The sequence below is a fragment of the Psammomys obesus genome, unplaced genomic scaffold, assembly GCF_907164565.1.
Source record: "Psammomys obesus unplaced genomic scaffold, mPsaObe1.curated_primary_1811, whole genome shotgun sequence".
In the NCBI taxonomy this organism is placed as follows: Eukaryota; Metazoa; Chordata; class Mammalia; order Rodentia; family Muridae; genus Psammomys; species Psammomys obesus.
The window spans coordinates 27,533,420-27,544,360 of NW_026585895.1; the positions used below are offsets into that span (position 1 = coordinate 27,533,420).

At 35.8% G+C, this 10,941-nt stretch overlaps 1 non-coding gene across 1 annotated transcript; it reads right to left on the reverse strand.

Annotated features, from left to right (window-relative positions):
- Positions 1–3,392: 3,392 nt before the first annotated feature.
- Positions 3,393–3,537, reverse strand: LOC129671840 (small nucleolar RNA SNORA48). Its single transcript, XR_008719428.1, has one exon. It is a non-coding gene; the product is annotated as a small nucleolar RNA SNORA48 (small nucleolar RNA).
- Between the last annotated feature and the right edge of the window lie 7,404 nt (positions 3,538–10,941).

The window sequence follows — 10,941 nt, forward strand, 5'->3', positions numbered from 1 at the left end:
GAGAAGTAGCTTGAGAGTTTTACATCTAGATTCACAGGAAGCAGGAAGAGAGACACAATGGGACTGGCCTAAGCATTTGAAACTTTAAGGCCCACCCCCACTTTTCCCAATAAGGCTATATCTACTCCAACAGGGCCACACTTACTAATTTCTGTCAAGTAGCCCCACTGCCTAATGACAAAGGATTTAAACATATGAGTCTGTGCGGGCCATTCCTATCCAAATCACCAAAGTAAGCTTTTCTCTATTTCCTTTAATTACTGTCTTAGTCTATGTTATATTGCTGTGAATAGACACTATGACCACAGCAACTCTTATAAACAGAAGCATTCAATTATGGCTGGCTTACAGTTTCAGAGGTTTAGTCCATTATCAACATAGCAGGTATCATGGCAGCATCAGGCCAACATGGCACTCAAGAAGAAATTGAGAGCTCTACATCAGATCCACAGGCAACAGGAAGGGACAGATTGTGAGACTGGATTGGGCTTTTTAAGTCCCAAGCACCTACTTCCTTCAACAAGGCCACACTTCTCAAAAAGACCACACCTCCTCATCCTTACTGGTAGTGTACCTCTTACACAATCAAATATATGAGCCTATGGGGGCAATTCATATTCAAACCACCAAAATTACCTCTGAAAAACTGAAGGTAAGACCCTTTTGCTGAAGATATCACACACTGCCAACACAGGACTTGAAAGAAATGAACTGAAGCTCCCCTGGAAGCCATTGCATGACAATTAGCTCTCCTAATACCAGATATCTCTGTACAAACTGACAAGGGAGAAAAGATATCATAAGTCCTACCCAACTTTCCTATCTCTCAACCAAAATAAAGACCAGGATGGCAAGATAGCCCCAAAGGCGCAGTAGTGGCACTTACATGTTTAGACTAAGCTACCATTTTCTAATTGGACTAAAGGTCCTCTCAAGAGAAGGAAATTCCTGTGTGGATCTGTAAACCTGGCCAAACAGCCACATCTGGTGATACCATGAACTTTAGGAGAGCCCCTTACTGCTCCCACTTTCCCAAACCAGTATTATTTCTAACTACTTTATAAATACTTAACCATATATGCTCAAATCAGAGTAACTCTTACTCTTCATCAAATAAATTTATTTTTTAAAGAAGACAAATATACCTACAGAAATACATGCAGGCTAAAATGAAATTAAAAACTAACTGAAGGGTGCCTGTCCCCCTTGGCAGGATTGATAACTCAAGCTCTCCAGCTAATGGTCAGGGAACACAAAAGAAAATGAGGCCAGAGATATTGTAAAAGCCTGAAGAACAGTATATCTGCTCTGGCATAGATTTTTCTAAATATGAACAAGAAGTTATACCCATGAAATTTTAACATTATTGTTTAAACAAGGCTTGGACAGTGACACCACCAGTTGACATGGAATCACACAAAGACCGCCTCTAGATAAGGAGCTATAGTCAGTCATTTGCTGCCAAGAGGTAAAAAAATCAGCCTTCTCCATAGAGATACTGAAAATGGGTTATCTTATATTCAGGGAAGATAAGTGATGGGTTACCCTATAATTCAGTGAAGATATGTGATAAGTTACCCTGTTACAAGTTGTCAACGCTAAACATATTTACAAACAAGGAAATACTGAACAGATTCAACAAGCTGTATTTATGTGTGAGTGTGTGTGTGTGTGTGTGTAAAACAATGGAACAATAATATTTTAAAATAAAATATCATGAATTTTATAGGAATGAGGATCATGGACACAGGAAGAGTTGCAGGAGGAAACAGTATGATGGGAAAAATGTATAATTAAAATAAAACTCTAAAATCATTTTAAAATAATAATGCTGAATATTAAATAAGTATTGGAATGGATAAAAAATATTAATGTGGAATAGATGGATATCACCTCAAAGTTTGATCAAACACTGATGCACTGATTTTTATCTTGCCAATGGAAAATGTTTTATAAAAACATTATATGAATAAAAACATGAGATTTAAAACATGAGTTGTTAATATGTTTGCTGTGTTTCTTTTATTATTATTATTATTATTATTATTATTATTATTATTATTATTATTTAATAAAATTACTACATGTCCCCACCCCCAGCTCTGGGTACAATCTCCTTTTTTTTTTTTTTTTTTGAAACTTTTTATTGATTCTTTGTTAGTTTCATATCAAGCACCGCAGTCCTGCTCATCTTCCTGTCCTCTCATATCCACCCTTTGCCTTGCAGCTTCTGCCCCAAATAAAATGCACACAAACAGCGAAACATTAACAAAAAGTAAAGCGTAGAAAACATCTCATCGGGGGAGCTATACTATGTCACAGTGTATCCCATAGCTGACCCCTCTGTCCACACATCTTTACTTGTTAATGCTCATGACAATGAGTCATTGGTCGGATTCAAGATCTCTGGCTTTTTTGACACCATCAATATTTGATCCTCATTGGGACTTCTCACAGGTATCCTGTTATTGCCTTGTGTTGTGGAGATCCTGTAGTTTTACAAAAGCAGGACTGGCTCTTTTGTACATACCAATGGCTTGCTGATGATATAGATTTTGGAGTTGGCCAATTCAGATCCCTAGATCTGGGCCAGGGCGGTAGCTGAGCTGGTCAGTGAAATGGCTCTCACTTGTTTGCCCACCAAGGCAAGCTCTCCAGTACCACTCCTGTTAAGCTACCCAGTGCCACCATCTTCAGGAGGCAAGGTCCGCTATCCTGTATTCATACCATTGGGCAGCTCAAGTACGCCCATGTCTCTAGAGCCAGCTCCACTGTGCTACCCAGTCAAGGTATGGGGCCTTCTCTCCCAAGTGCTGTGGACTGTGAGGGGCTGAGACAGCTCTTCAGCTCTCACACACTTTGGGCTAGCTCACCCATGTCTTTACCATAAGGGCCAGCTCCACTATGTTGCCCAGGTTGCTCTACCTCTCCAGAGTGCAGGGGGCAGGGCTAGGTCTCCCGCTCTCATGACTCCAGGCTCTCCTCACTACTGCAGGCGGCAAGGGATACATACCCCCACACCCATGACACCCCACAGCAGATGAGCGTCAGGGTTAACCTTCCCATTTTACCACCTTCAGTGTTGGCTTACCTGTGTCCCCTTGACCAGGGCCAGCCTTACTGTGCTGCCCAGTTGAGGTACAGGGCCTGCTCTCCCAAGTACTGCAGTTGCTGCGGGGCAGCGATACCTATCCTGAGCTCATGACCCCGTGGACAGCTTTACTGACTGCTGGAGATGGAGAGGGGCAGGGTGAGCTGGTGTGTGAGGCACCACCTCTGAGCCAGTGCCATCCCAAGGCATTTGAATGGCATGAGTCCACTTGTGCCATGCACTGTCTGTCTTTCTCCTTTCCATACTACACTGCCTGGATTTGATTTGATTTGAAGGATTTTTATGAGTCCTAGGAATAAGGCAGCTTTGGTCACAATGCCAGGAATGAACCTAGGATGAACAAAGGACCGCCATCTGCTCTGCCCTTGACTGATATAAGAACACCAACAACAACAAGGTGTCTCTTTGCCCATTGTCAGGGGGCTCACTGTGTTTCTTAAAATGAAACATTAACTACAATCTACATGAAAACATAATGTTATATATTATAACTTACTTTTTAATTAATTTATTTTATATTAATTACAGCTTATTCACTTTGTATCCCAGCTATAACCCCCTCTCTCATTCTCTCCCAATCCCATCCTCCCTTCCTCACCTCCTCCCATGCCCCTCCTCAAGTCCACTGATAGGGGAAGTCCTCTTCCCCTTCCCTCTGACCCCAGCCTATCAGGTCTCATTTGGACTGGCTTCAGGTCCTCCTCCTTGGACTGGCAAGACTGCTCCCCATCAGGGGGAGGTGATCAAAGAGCCAGCCACTGAGTCCATGTCAGAGACAATCATAACTTGCAAAATAATGATCATTTTAAACATGTAGGAACAATTCTTTAATTTATCTATCTAGAAATGTTTATCATCAAGAAAGCTAAGTAATCACAAGTATTACAATGGTGAATCTTATATCCCACCACTCAATATATTTCATGAAGATCTATAGCTTGTTCAAAATAAATGCAAAATACCTATTCATTAATTTATATAATTTATATGTAGCTTATGTTGCATTAGCTTTATGAACATGTTGATATGTAAATGTTTACATAAAATGCAAATTAACAAATTAATCTACTCTCTAACGTTTTACATGTACTGTTACGTCATTTTTACTCCCAAAGGGGATGGCATAACTTCTTTATACTAGTGTAGAAGCCCAAAGCCAGAAAGTATGTGGAAGGTCAAATGAGAAAAGTAATCTCACAAGGCTCTGTGGAAATAGGAACAACTAGTTCTGGTCAATATGCATGCTATTACTTTCAGTAGATAAAGCTCCTATAGTCGTTAACCAGAATGCTTCTTAGACCATTGTTCAACTAATCCAGTGGAAAAGTTCAGGATACGTCACAGACTGCTCATGGAGATTATTTAAATTTAGAAGAAGGCAGAGACATAAAACAGGGAAATTTTATATCTTGTCCAATATTAACAAACAAAATAAATGAAAGTTAAAATCATTAAGCATAATTGATCAAATAGTGATGCAATGTATTTAATCCTTTAACTGGTTAGTCTAATTACTGTGAACACCAACTCCAAAGGAAAAAAAAAATCTCCCTTTACAACTGCTATTTCATTGTCCTAACAATAAATACTACACAAATTAGTAAACATGTACATTATTCAACATTGCATAACATACAAAGATATGGTCTAAACTTAAATCAAAGATTAATGAACTACAAAAAAAAAGTTTGTAGATTGCTTAATCATGAATAGCATGTTTCTGTTGTTAATTTAGACTGAGAGCTTAAATTGAACCCGGAAACTAGACATCAGACTGAACGTTTTAATTAAAAGAAGTATAGATGAATAATCTGGGGATTAAGTAAGCAGTTGGTGTCAAGACATTGAAAGATAGACTTCATGAATAAATATGGATTTCTTTCCTTAATGCACATTAAATATCACATTTCACCATCAAATCAGTTATTTTTCCAGATTGCATCCATAAATGTTTGTTTGTTGGAGTAATAATCCAGGACAGATTTTTATATTTAATGAAGCTTTTGGAAATTTGAGGATTCTCATATTATCTTTAACTTCTATGGTTCTTTTAATGTCACATTAGTAGTGTTTATCTACCAAACGTTTCAATATGTGTGGCTTCCTTCAATTTTGTGAAATTATCATTTTTATAAGCACATTGAATTCTCACATAACATTTTTAGCTAAAAACACTACTCAATCATCATTTCTTGTCAAAATTATTCCAAGGCCATAATGAGGTGCCAAAGGCTGTAATTAGGTAGGTTAGCAAAGCCACCTGAAGCTCTAAATTGTAGTAGATTTCACATTACCCCATTTACCTGCTGTGAAGAGTTCCCTCGTTCAAGAAGTTATAATTAAAGGATGGGATCTTAAAAATAGGACTGTCTAAAACATTTTTGATTCCTGGACTGTTGAATACGAGAATGTGTTTAATTTCAATGACCTAAAAGTTCCATGTATTAATACAAATATAAAAAATCAAATTTGGTAATGTTTAAAATGAGGAATGTTTAGCTAGACAAATTGATCAATGGCAAATGTATAGTAGATGGGTAATTGTTCCCATTTGTTTTATGAATTTACAAGATACATTCTAGAATAGTATACACATCTACATAATGTTAAGAGAAAACAAAATTCTGTTTGGATAACATTTGTGAAGCATATCAGAAAATCATAAAATTTTATATGTTTAGAATAACATCCCCAACCAAAAAAAGATGAAAATTGTTTATGCCCCTACTTATATTATTTAAAAACAAAATGTTTTTATTTGTTGTATTTACATTTTTCAATAAGTTAGCTTTTGTTAAACATGCAAGAATATATATACACAAGTAAAGAATCCAACTGTTATTCACAATAGAAATTATATTATTACAGTGCAAAATCTCCAAAAAGACATTTGGTTATCAATCTCATTACTGAGACTTAATGCAAACAAGCAGTTCTTTACAAAACTTGCCTTGAGTTCCGAATACTTCATGTACTGCCTCAGTTCTTGTTGAGATCAGACATATACTGGAATGTTATTATTGTCGGTGAAATCTCTCTAATCCTACATTATGTGTAATAGTAAAAGTGATTTTTATTTTTATACAGTGATTTATCATTTTTCACTTCTACAACCAAAACCCATAACTTTATCTAAACATTACTAAATTTAGAAACTCCTCTATTGTCTACCACTGGAAAGAAGTTGTTACCATGGTAATAGGGACATGTAAACTCCAGTTATTGCTTTAACTACTAAATTTTGTCTCTATGTTTCTATGTTCACTTGGTCCCTTAGATTGATCTAAAATTCTTGATTCTCTGCAATACTCAGAAATTATATTTAGAATCTCACAAATCTACTCAATTGCATGCACATTTTATACGATATGGCCTATAATCAAATACAAAGACCATTGTGCTAAAAATGATCTACTCTTAGAAGTTTTTATGTTAATAGATTAATTCTATGTCTGTGAGTAGTATTTGATTCAAAATTTAAGACTTCTTAATAATATCCTCGCTTCAAGATGATAAAATGATGACTGTCTACTTTACTAATGATCATTGTAACAAACACTACGTTAGTAGTGTAACAAACAAATACATTTGTCATGTATTACTAATCTGTAATGTGTGGATGTTCATACTCTGAGTATAAACCAAGTACAATATAAAAACAATAACATAATAAAATTTCTGAGTCTATATATTTTGTGTGTACAAGGTTTCAGGTCTGTCCACTTTGTACAGTATAAAAAATAAACTATACTACTAGGAGTTTGTTGAAATTTATAGTTTTGTAGGTTTCTTTTTCAGGCTTTTTTAATGAATATTAGGGGGTGGGGGAAATAAAAATTATTCAAATCACCCCAAACCAGGGTGAATGTTTATGGCAGCTGTTGATCTTTTGCTGACAGAGCAATACTCTGTCCTTTCAGCTGGTGGTTTTAGCTGGGTTAGAAACAATTTATTGCTCTCTTGGAGCTACCTGCTCCTCTGAATTGCTTACTTTAGAAGTATGTACTTTGGATAATTACTTACCACTAAAATATCCACTGCTTTTGGATTTAACTTTGGATTAGAAATGGGGACTAGAAAATATCCTCCTGAGTGAGGTATCACAGAAGCAGAAAGACACACATATACTCACTTATAAGTGGATATTAGACATATAATATCCATTAAAATCTGTACACCTAAAGAAGCTAAGCAAAAAGGAGGACCCTGGGTAAGGTGATCAATCCTAATTCAGGAAGGCAAATGGGATTTACATAAGAAGAGGTAGAAAACAGGAAACAGGACAGGAGCCTACCACAGAGGGGGGTACTAAAAGACTCTACCAGGCAGGGTATTAAAGCAGAGGCTGAGGCTCATAGCCAAACTTTGGGCACAGTGCAGCGAATTTTATGAAAGATAGGGGAGATAGTAAGAACAGGAGCTCCACAAAGAGAGAAAAAACATCTGGGCACAGGAATCTTTTCTGAGACAGATACTTCAACTAAGGACGATTCATGACGATAACCTACAACCCCTGCACAGATGTAGCCCATGGCAGCTCAGTGTACAAGTGGGTTCCCTGGTAAGGGGAACAGGGACTGTCTCTGACATGAACTAAGTGTCTGGCTCTTTGATCAACTCCTCCTGGAGGTGCAGCCTTGCCAGACCACAGAGGAAGACAATGCAACCACTCCTGATGAGACCTGATAAGCTAGGGTCAGATGGAAGGGGAGGAGGATCTCCCTTATCAGTGGGCTGGGGGTTAGGGCATGGAGGGAGAAGAGGGAGGGAAGGTGGGATTGGGAGGGGATGAAGGAGGGGGCTACAGTTGGGATTCAAAGTGAATAAACTGTAATTAATAAAAAATAATTAATTTTAAAAAAGAAAGAAAAACTCTGTTTCAAATACACAAAGTTCACTCAAGAGCTTCCATTTTTGGTCTTTTTGTATAGTAAATCTCTCATCTTGTGTTAAATCTACAGCCTGTATTTAAGCTGTGTAAGAGAAAGCGATAACCTCTTTCCTTGGAGTCGTGCAGCTCCTTGATGAAGAGTCTGTATTTGTGGCTAGTGTGGAAACTTCTAGTCTTTTCCTGATGTCAGGATAGTGGTAAGGGCTAAGATGATAATATACATTCCATTCTTGAGAGGCATTTGACTTCTTCAAGTGAGAAATATGTCTGCAATGTCCTTATTCCACATACAGGATGGTACTAAAATAGTTAAAAATTCTATTCATTTGAATACTCAGAAATGATACCAGAGAAGTTAAAATAGTTTCTTCCTTATATCAAAACAGAGCCTATGTCATGCTGAGCTTGGGTTTGGGGAGAAAGGTAGAAGAGGCATTTCGATTTTCTGCTTTTGCTAAAATTTGATAGAGTTCCTTATATAATTATATCTTCATTTGCCATCTACCCTTTGGGTAATTTTCACATACTTTATATAAGTATTTCTTTCCTAAAATAATTTCACCACCTGTGTTGATTCATTCCAGAATGAGGAGTTTCTTATGTAGTTCAATACAGAGAGGCAATGGGAACCTTGAAGGTTTCCAGTTAGGGTTTTCTTCTTGATTATAAAATAATGGTCTCTTGAAGAAAGATATACTTCAGTCTTGGAGTCAAAATTTGTGGAAGTTTGATGGGAGCCTAAACGAATAAATCCTTTAGGATATGTGGGATATATAATTTCCAGATCTGTTTTCAAAATTAATATGTTGATGATGAAAATAGATATCTATGGGTAAAACTAAATGCCTTCATAACATAATTTTATTTAAGTTAAATGAATTTGAAGGAGGCAAAAATATGTAGTTTTTAAAAATTTTCCACTGTACTTAGAAAAGAAAGTATACTGAGTAATTTCTAGCTCTGAAAACCAATGACAAGATAATTTTTATGTGGAGCTAACCACACAAAACATGCTAGTAGTGTTAGAGAAATAAGAGTTAAACCTCCCATAACATAAAGGTAGGCTTCTGAATTTGCATGATTCTAAACTTCAACAAAAACATTAAACATACATAAATCAGTAAAAATAAAACAATTTATAGCATTCAAGAAATTAATAGTAGAGAAGAGGAAAATCCACAATACTGACAAGTAAGTATAGAATATTCTCCAAAATCTTCTTTAATGTCCCATAATCATTTAATTAGAGATAGAAAAAAAGAATTGTAGAGCATGGGTTTTGGCATTACAATACAAATTGAATTAAATTTTCCTTTCTTCTACAAAGCAGTCTCATGCAAAGCAGAAAACAATGGAGGAAAATATGATGCATCAAAACCAACTGTGGTTTACTACATTTTATTTCAATGTATCATTTCATTCTTTTAAGCTTCATTGGCATATGTGAAGTGCACAAAGGAGGTTTATTACTATGTTTTTGTAAATGGATATGTTTTACTTAGATCACAACCATATCGGTTGGTATAATGTTCTTTTGGAATGTATACAATTTAGCATTGTTCATTCAAATGCTTGTTTCTCTACCCCACTATCTGGTTTCAATCCTGACATTGTATTGTGATGCTTATTCTAAACATCAACTGTCTCAAGTTAGTGTAAACAATGCTGATCAACAGAGAAGAAGGGTGGGACATCCTGGTCCAGAAGGGAGAGAGAGGAAGCAGGAGGGAGGGAGAATCCATAGGGGAGGTCTTGTAACCATTTGGAGAGAAAGACCAGACCTAAGATATGAATAAAAGCAAGTATAATTGGTGAAATCTGAAATAATGTGGGTTTGAAGGTTTAGGATTGAATAACTATTGCCCAACATTGTGCTTTAGGTTAATTAAATAAATCCCAGTCTCTGTGTGGTGATTTGCATATATAGCTGTTGTAGGACTAACCGCTGCTTAACTAAAAAGTATATCTATAGTAAATATTAATACCCACAACACATACCCTATTACTTTCTCATATTGCCTACCTTGCTTTTTCCACTTCCTCATCTTTAAAGTCTAGTTTTTACATTAGAATACACACATCCACCAAGATTGTGGACAGGAAAATAACAATGAGCTGCTTGATTTTTTGAGACTGCCTTATTTCTCTGGATATTTATATAAATTATGGCTTTTATATGTTATTGGGCTTTGCAATGCATAACATACTTATTATAGAACCGCAAAAACAGATTACCATTTTTAATAAGTTACAATATGTAACATTTTCAAAAACCTTTGACTAAACTCTGTGCAGTGTGGTAATACATGCTGAACTGGCAGCTGCTGTGTGGGTGATGAATATTAAAAGTAGTATTATGTGTGCATGTTTAGTGCATCTGTGTGCGTGTCTGTGTGTGTGTGTGTGTGAAAGAGAGAGAGACAGACAAATGATAGACATTGAGAGAAAATGTTTATCCCACTGTGAAATATTAAGAAAAGAGTCATCTTTATTAATTTAAATATACGCTTGTATCTAAATGATGTACCTATTTTCATTCATGCCAGAAAAATATTATCAAATAATATATTTTTAAGAAACATAAATTTAGTAATTTGTTTAATCCCTTTTTGGATCATATAAATGTAGTTTCAATATAGAATTTTCTAAAAATGAATTAAAGTATTCACATGAAATAAAACAAATCATTTATGTTCATTGGCAAGTGTTTATCAATCTATGAAGAATAAAAATCATAAATTTGATATTATTCAGTGGTAATGATATAAAGCATGCCTACCAAGACTTATCCTCTAGTGAAATTATATTTCACTAGAATTTAGTTTTTTTTTCATTTTAAAACATGATTGTTAAAAAAATGTCAAAACAATTTTTGCTTATTTGTCATATAAGTTAATTTTAATATGTTATCTGTAGTGATATAATTTATCAAAATATC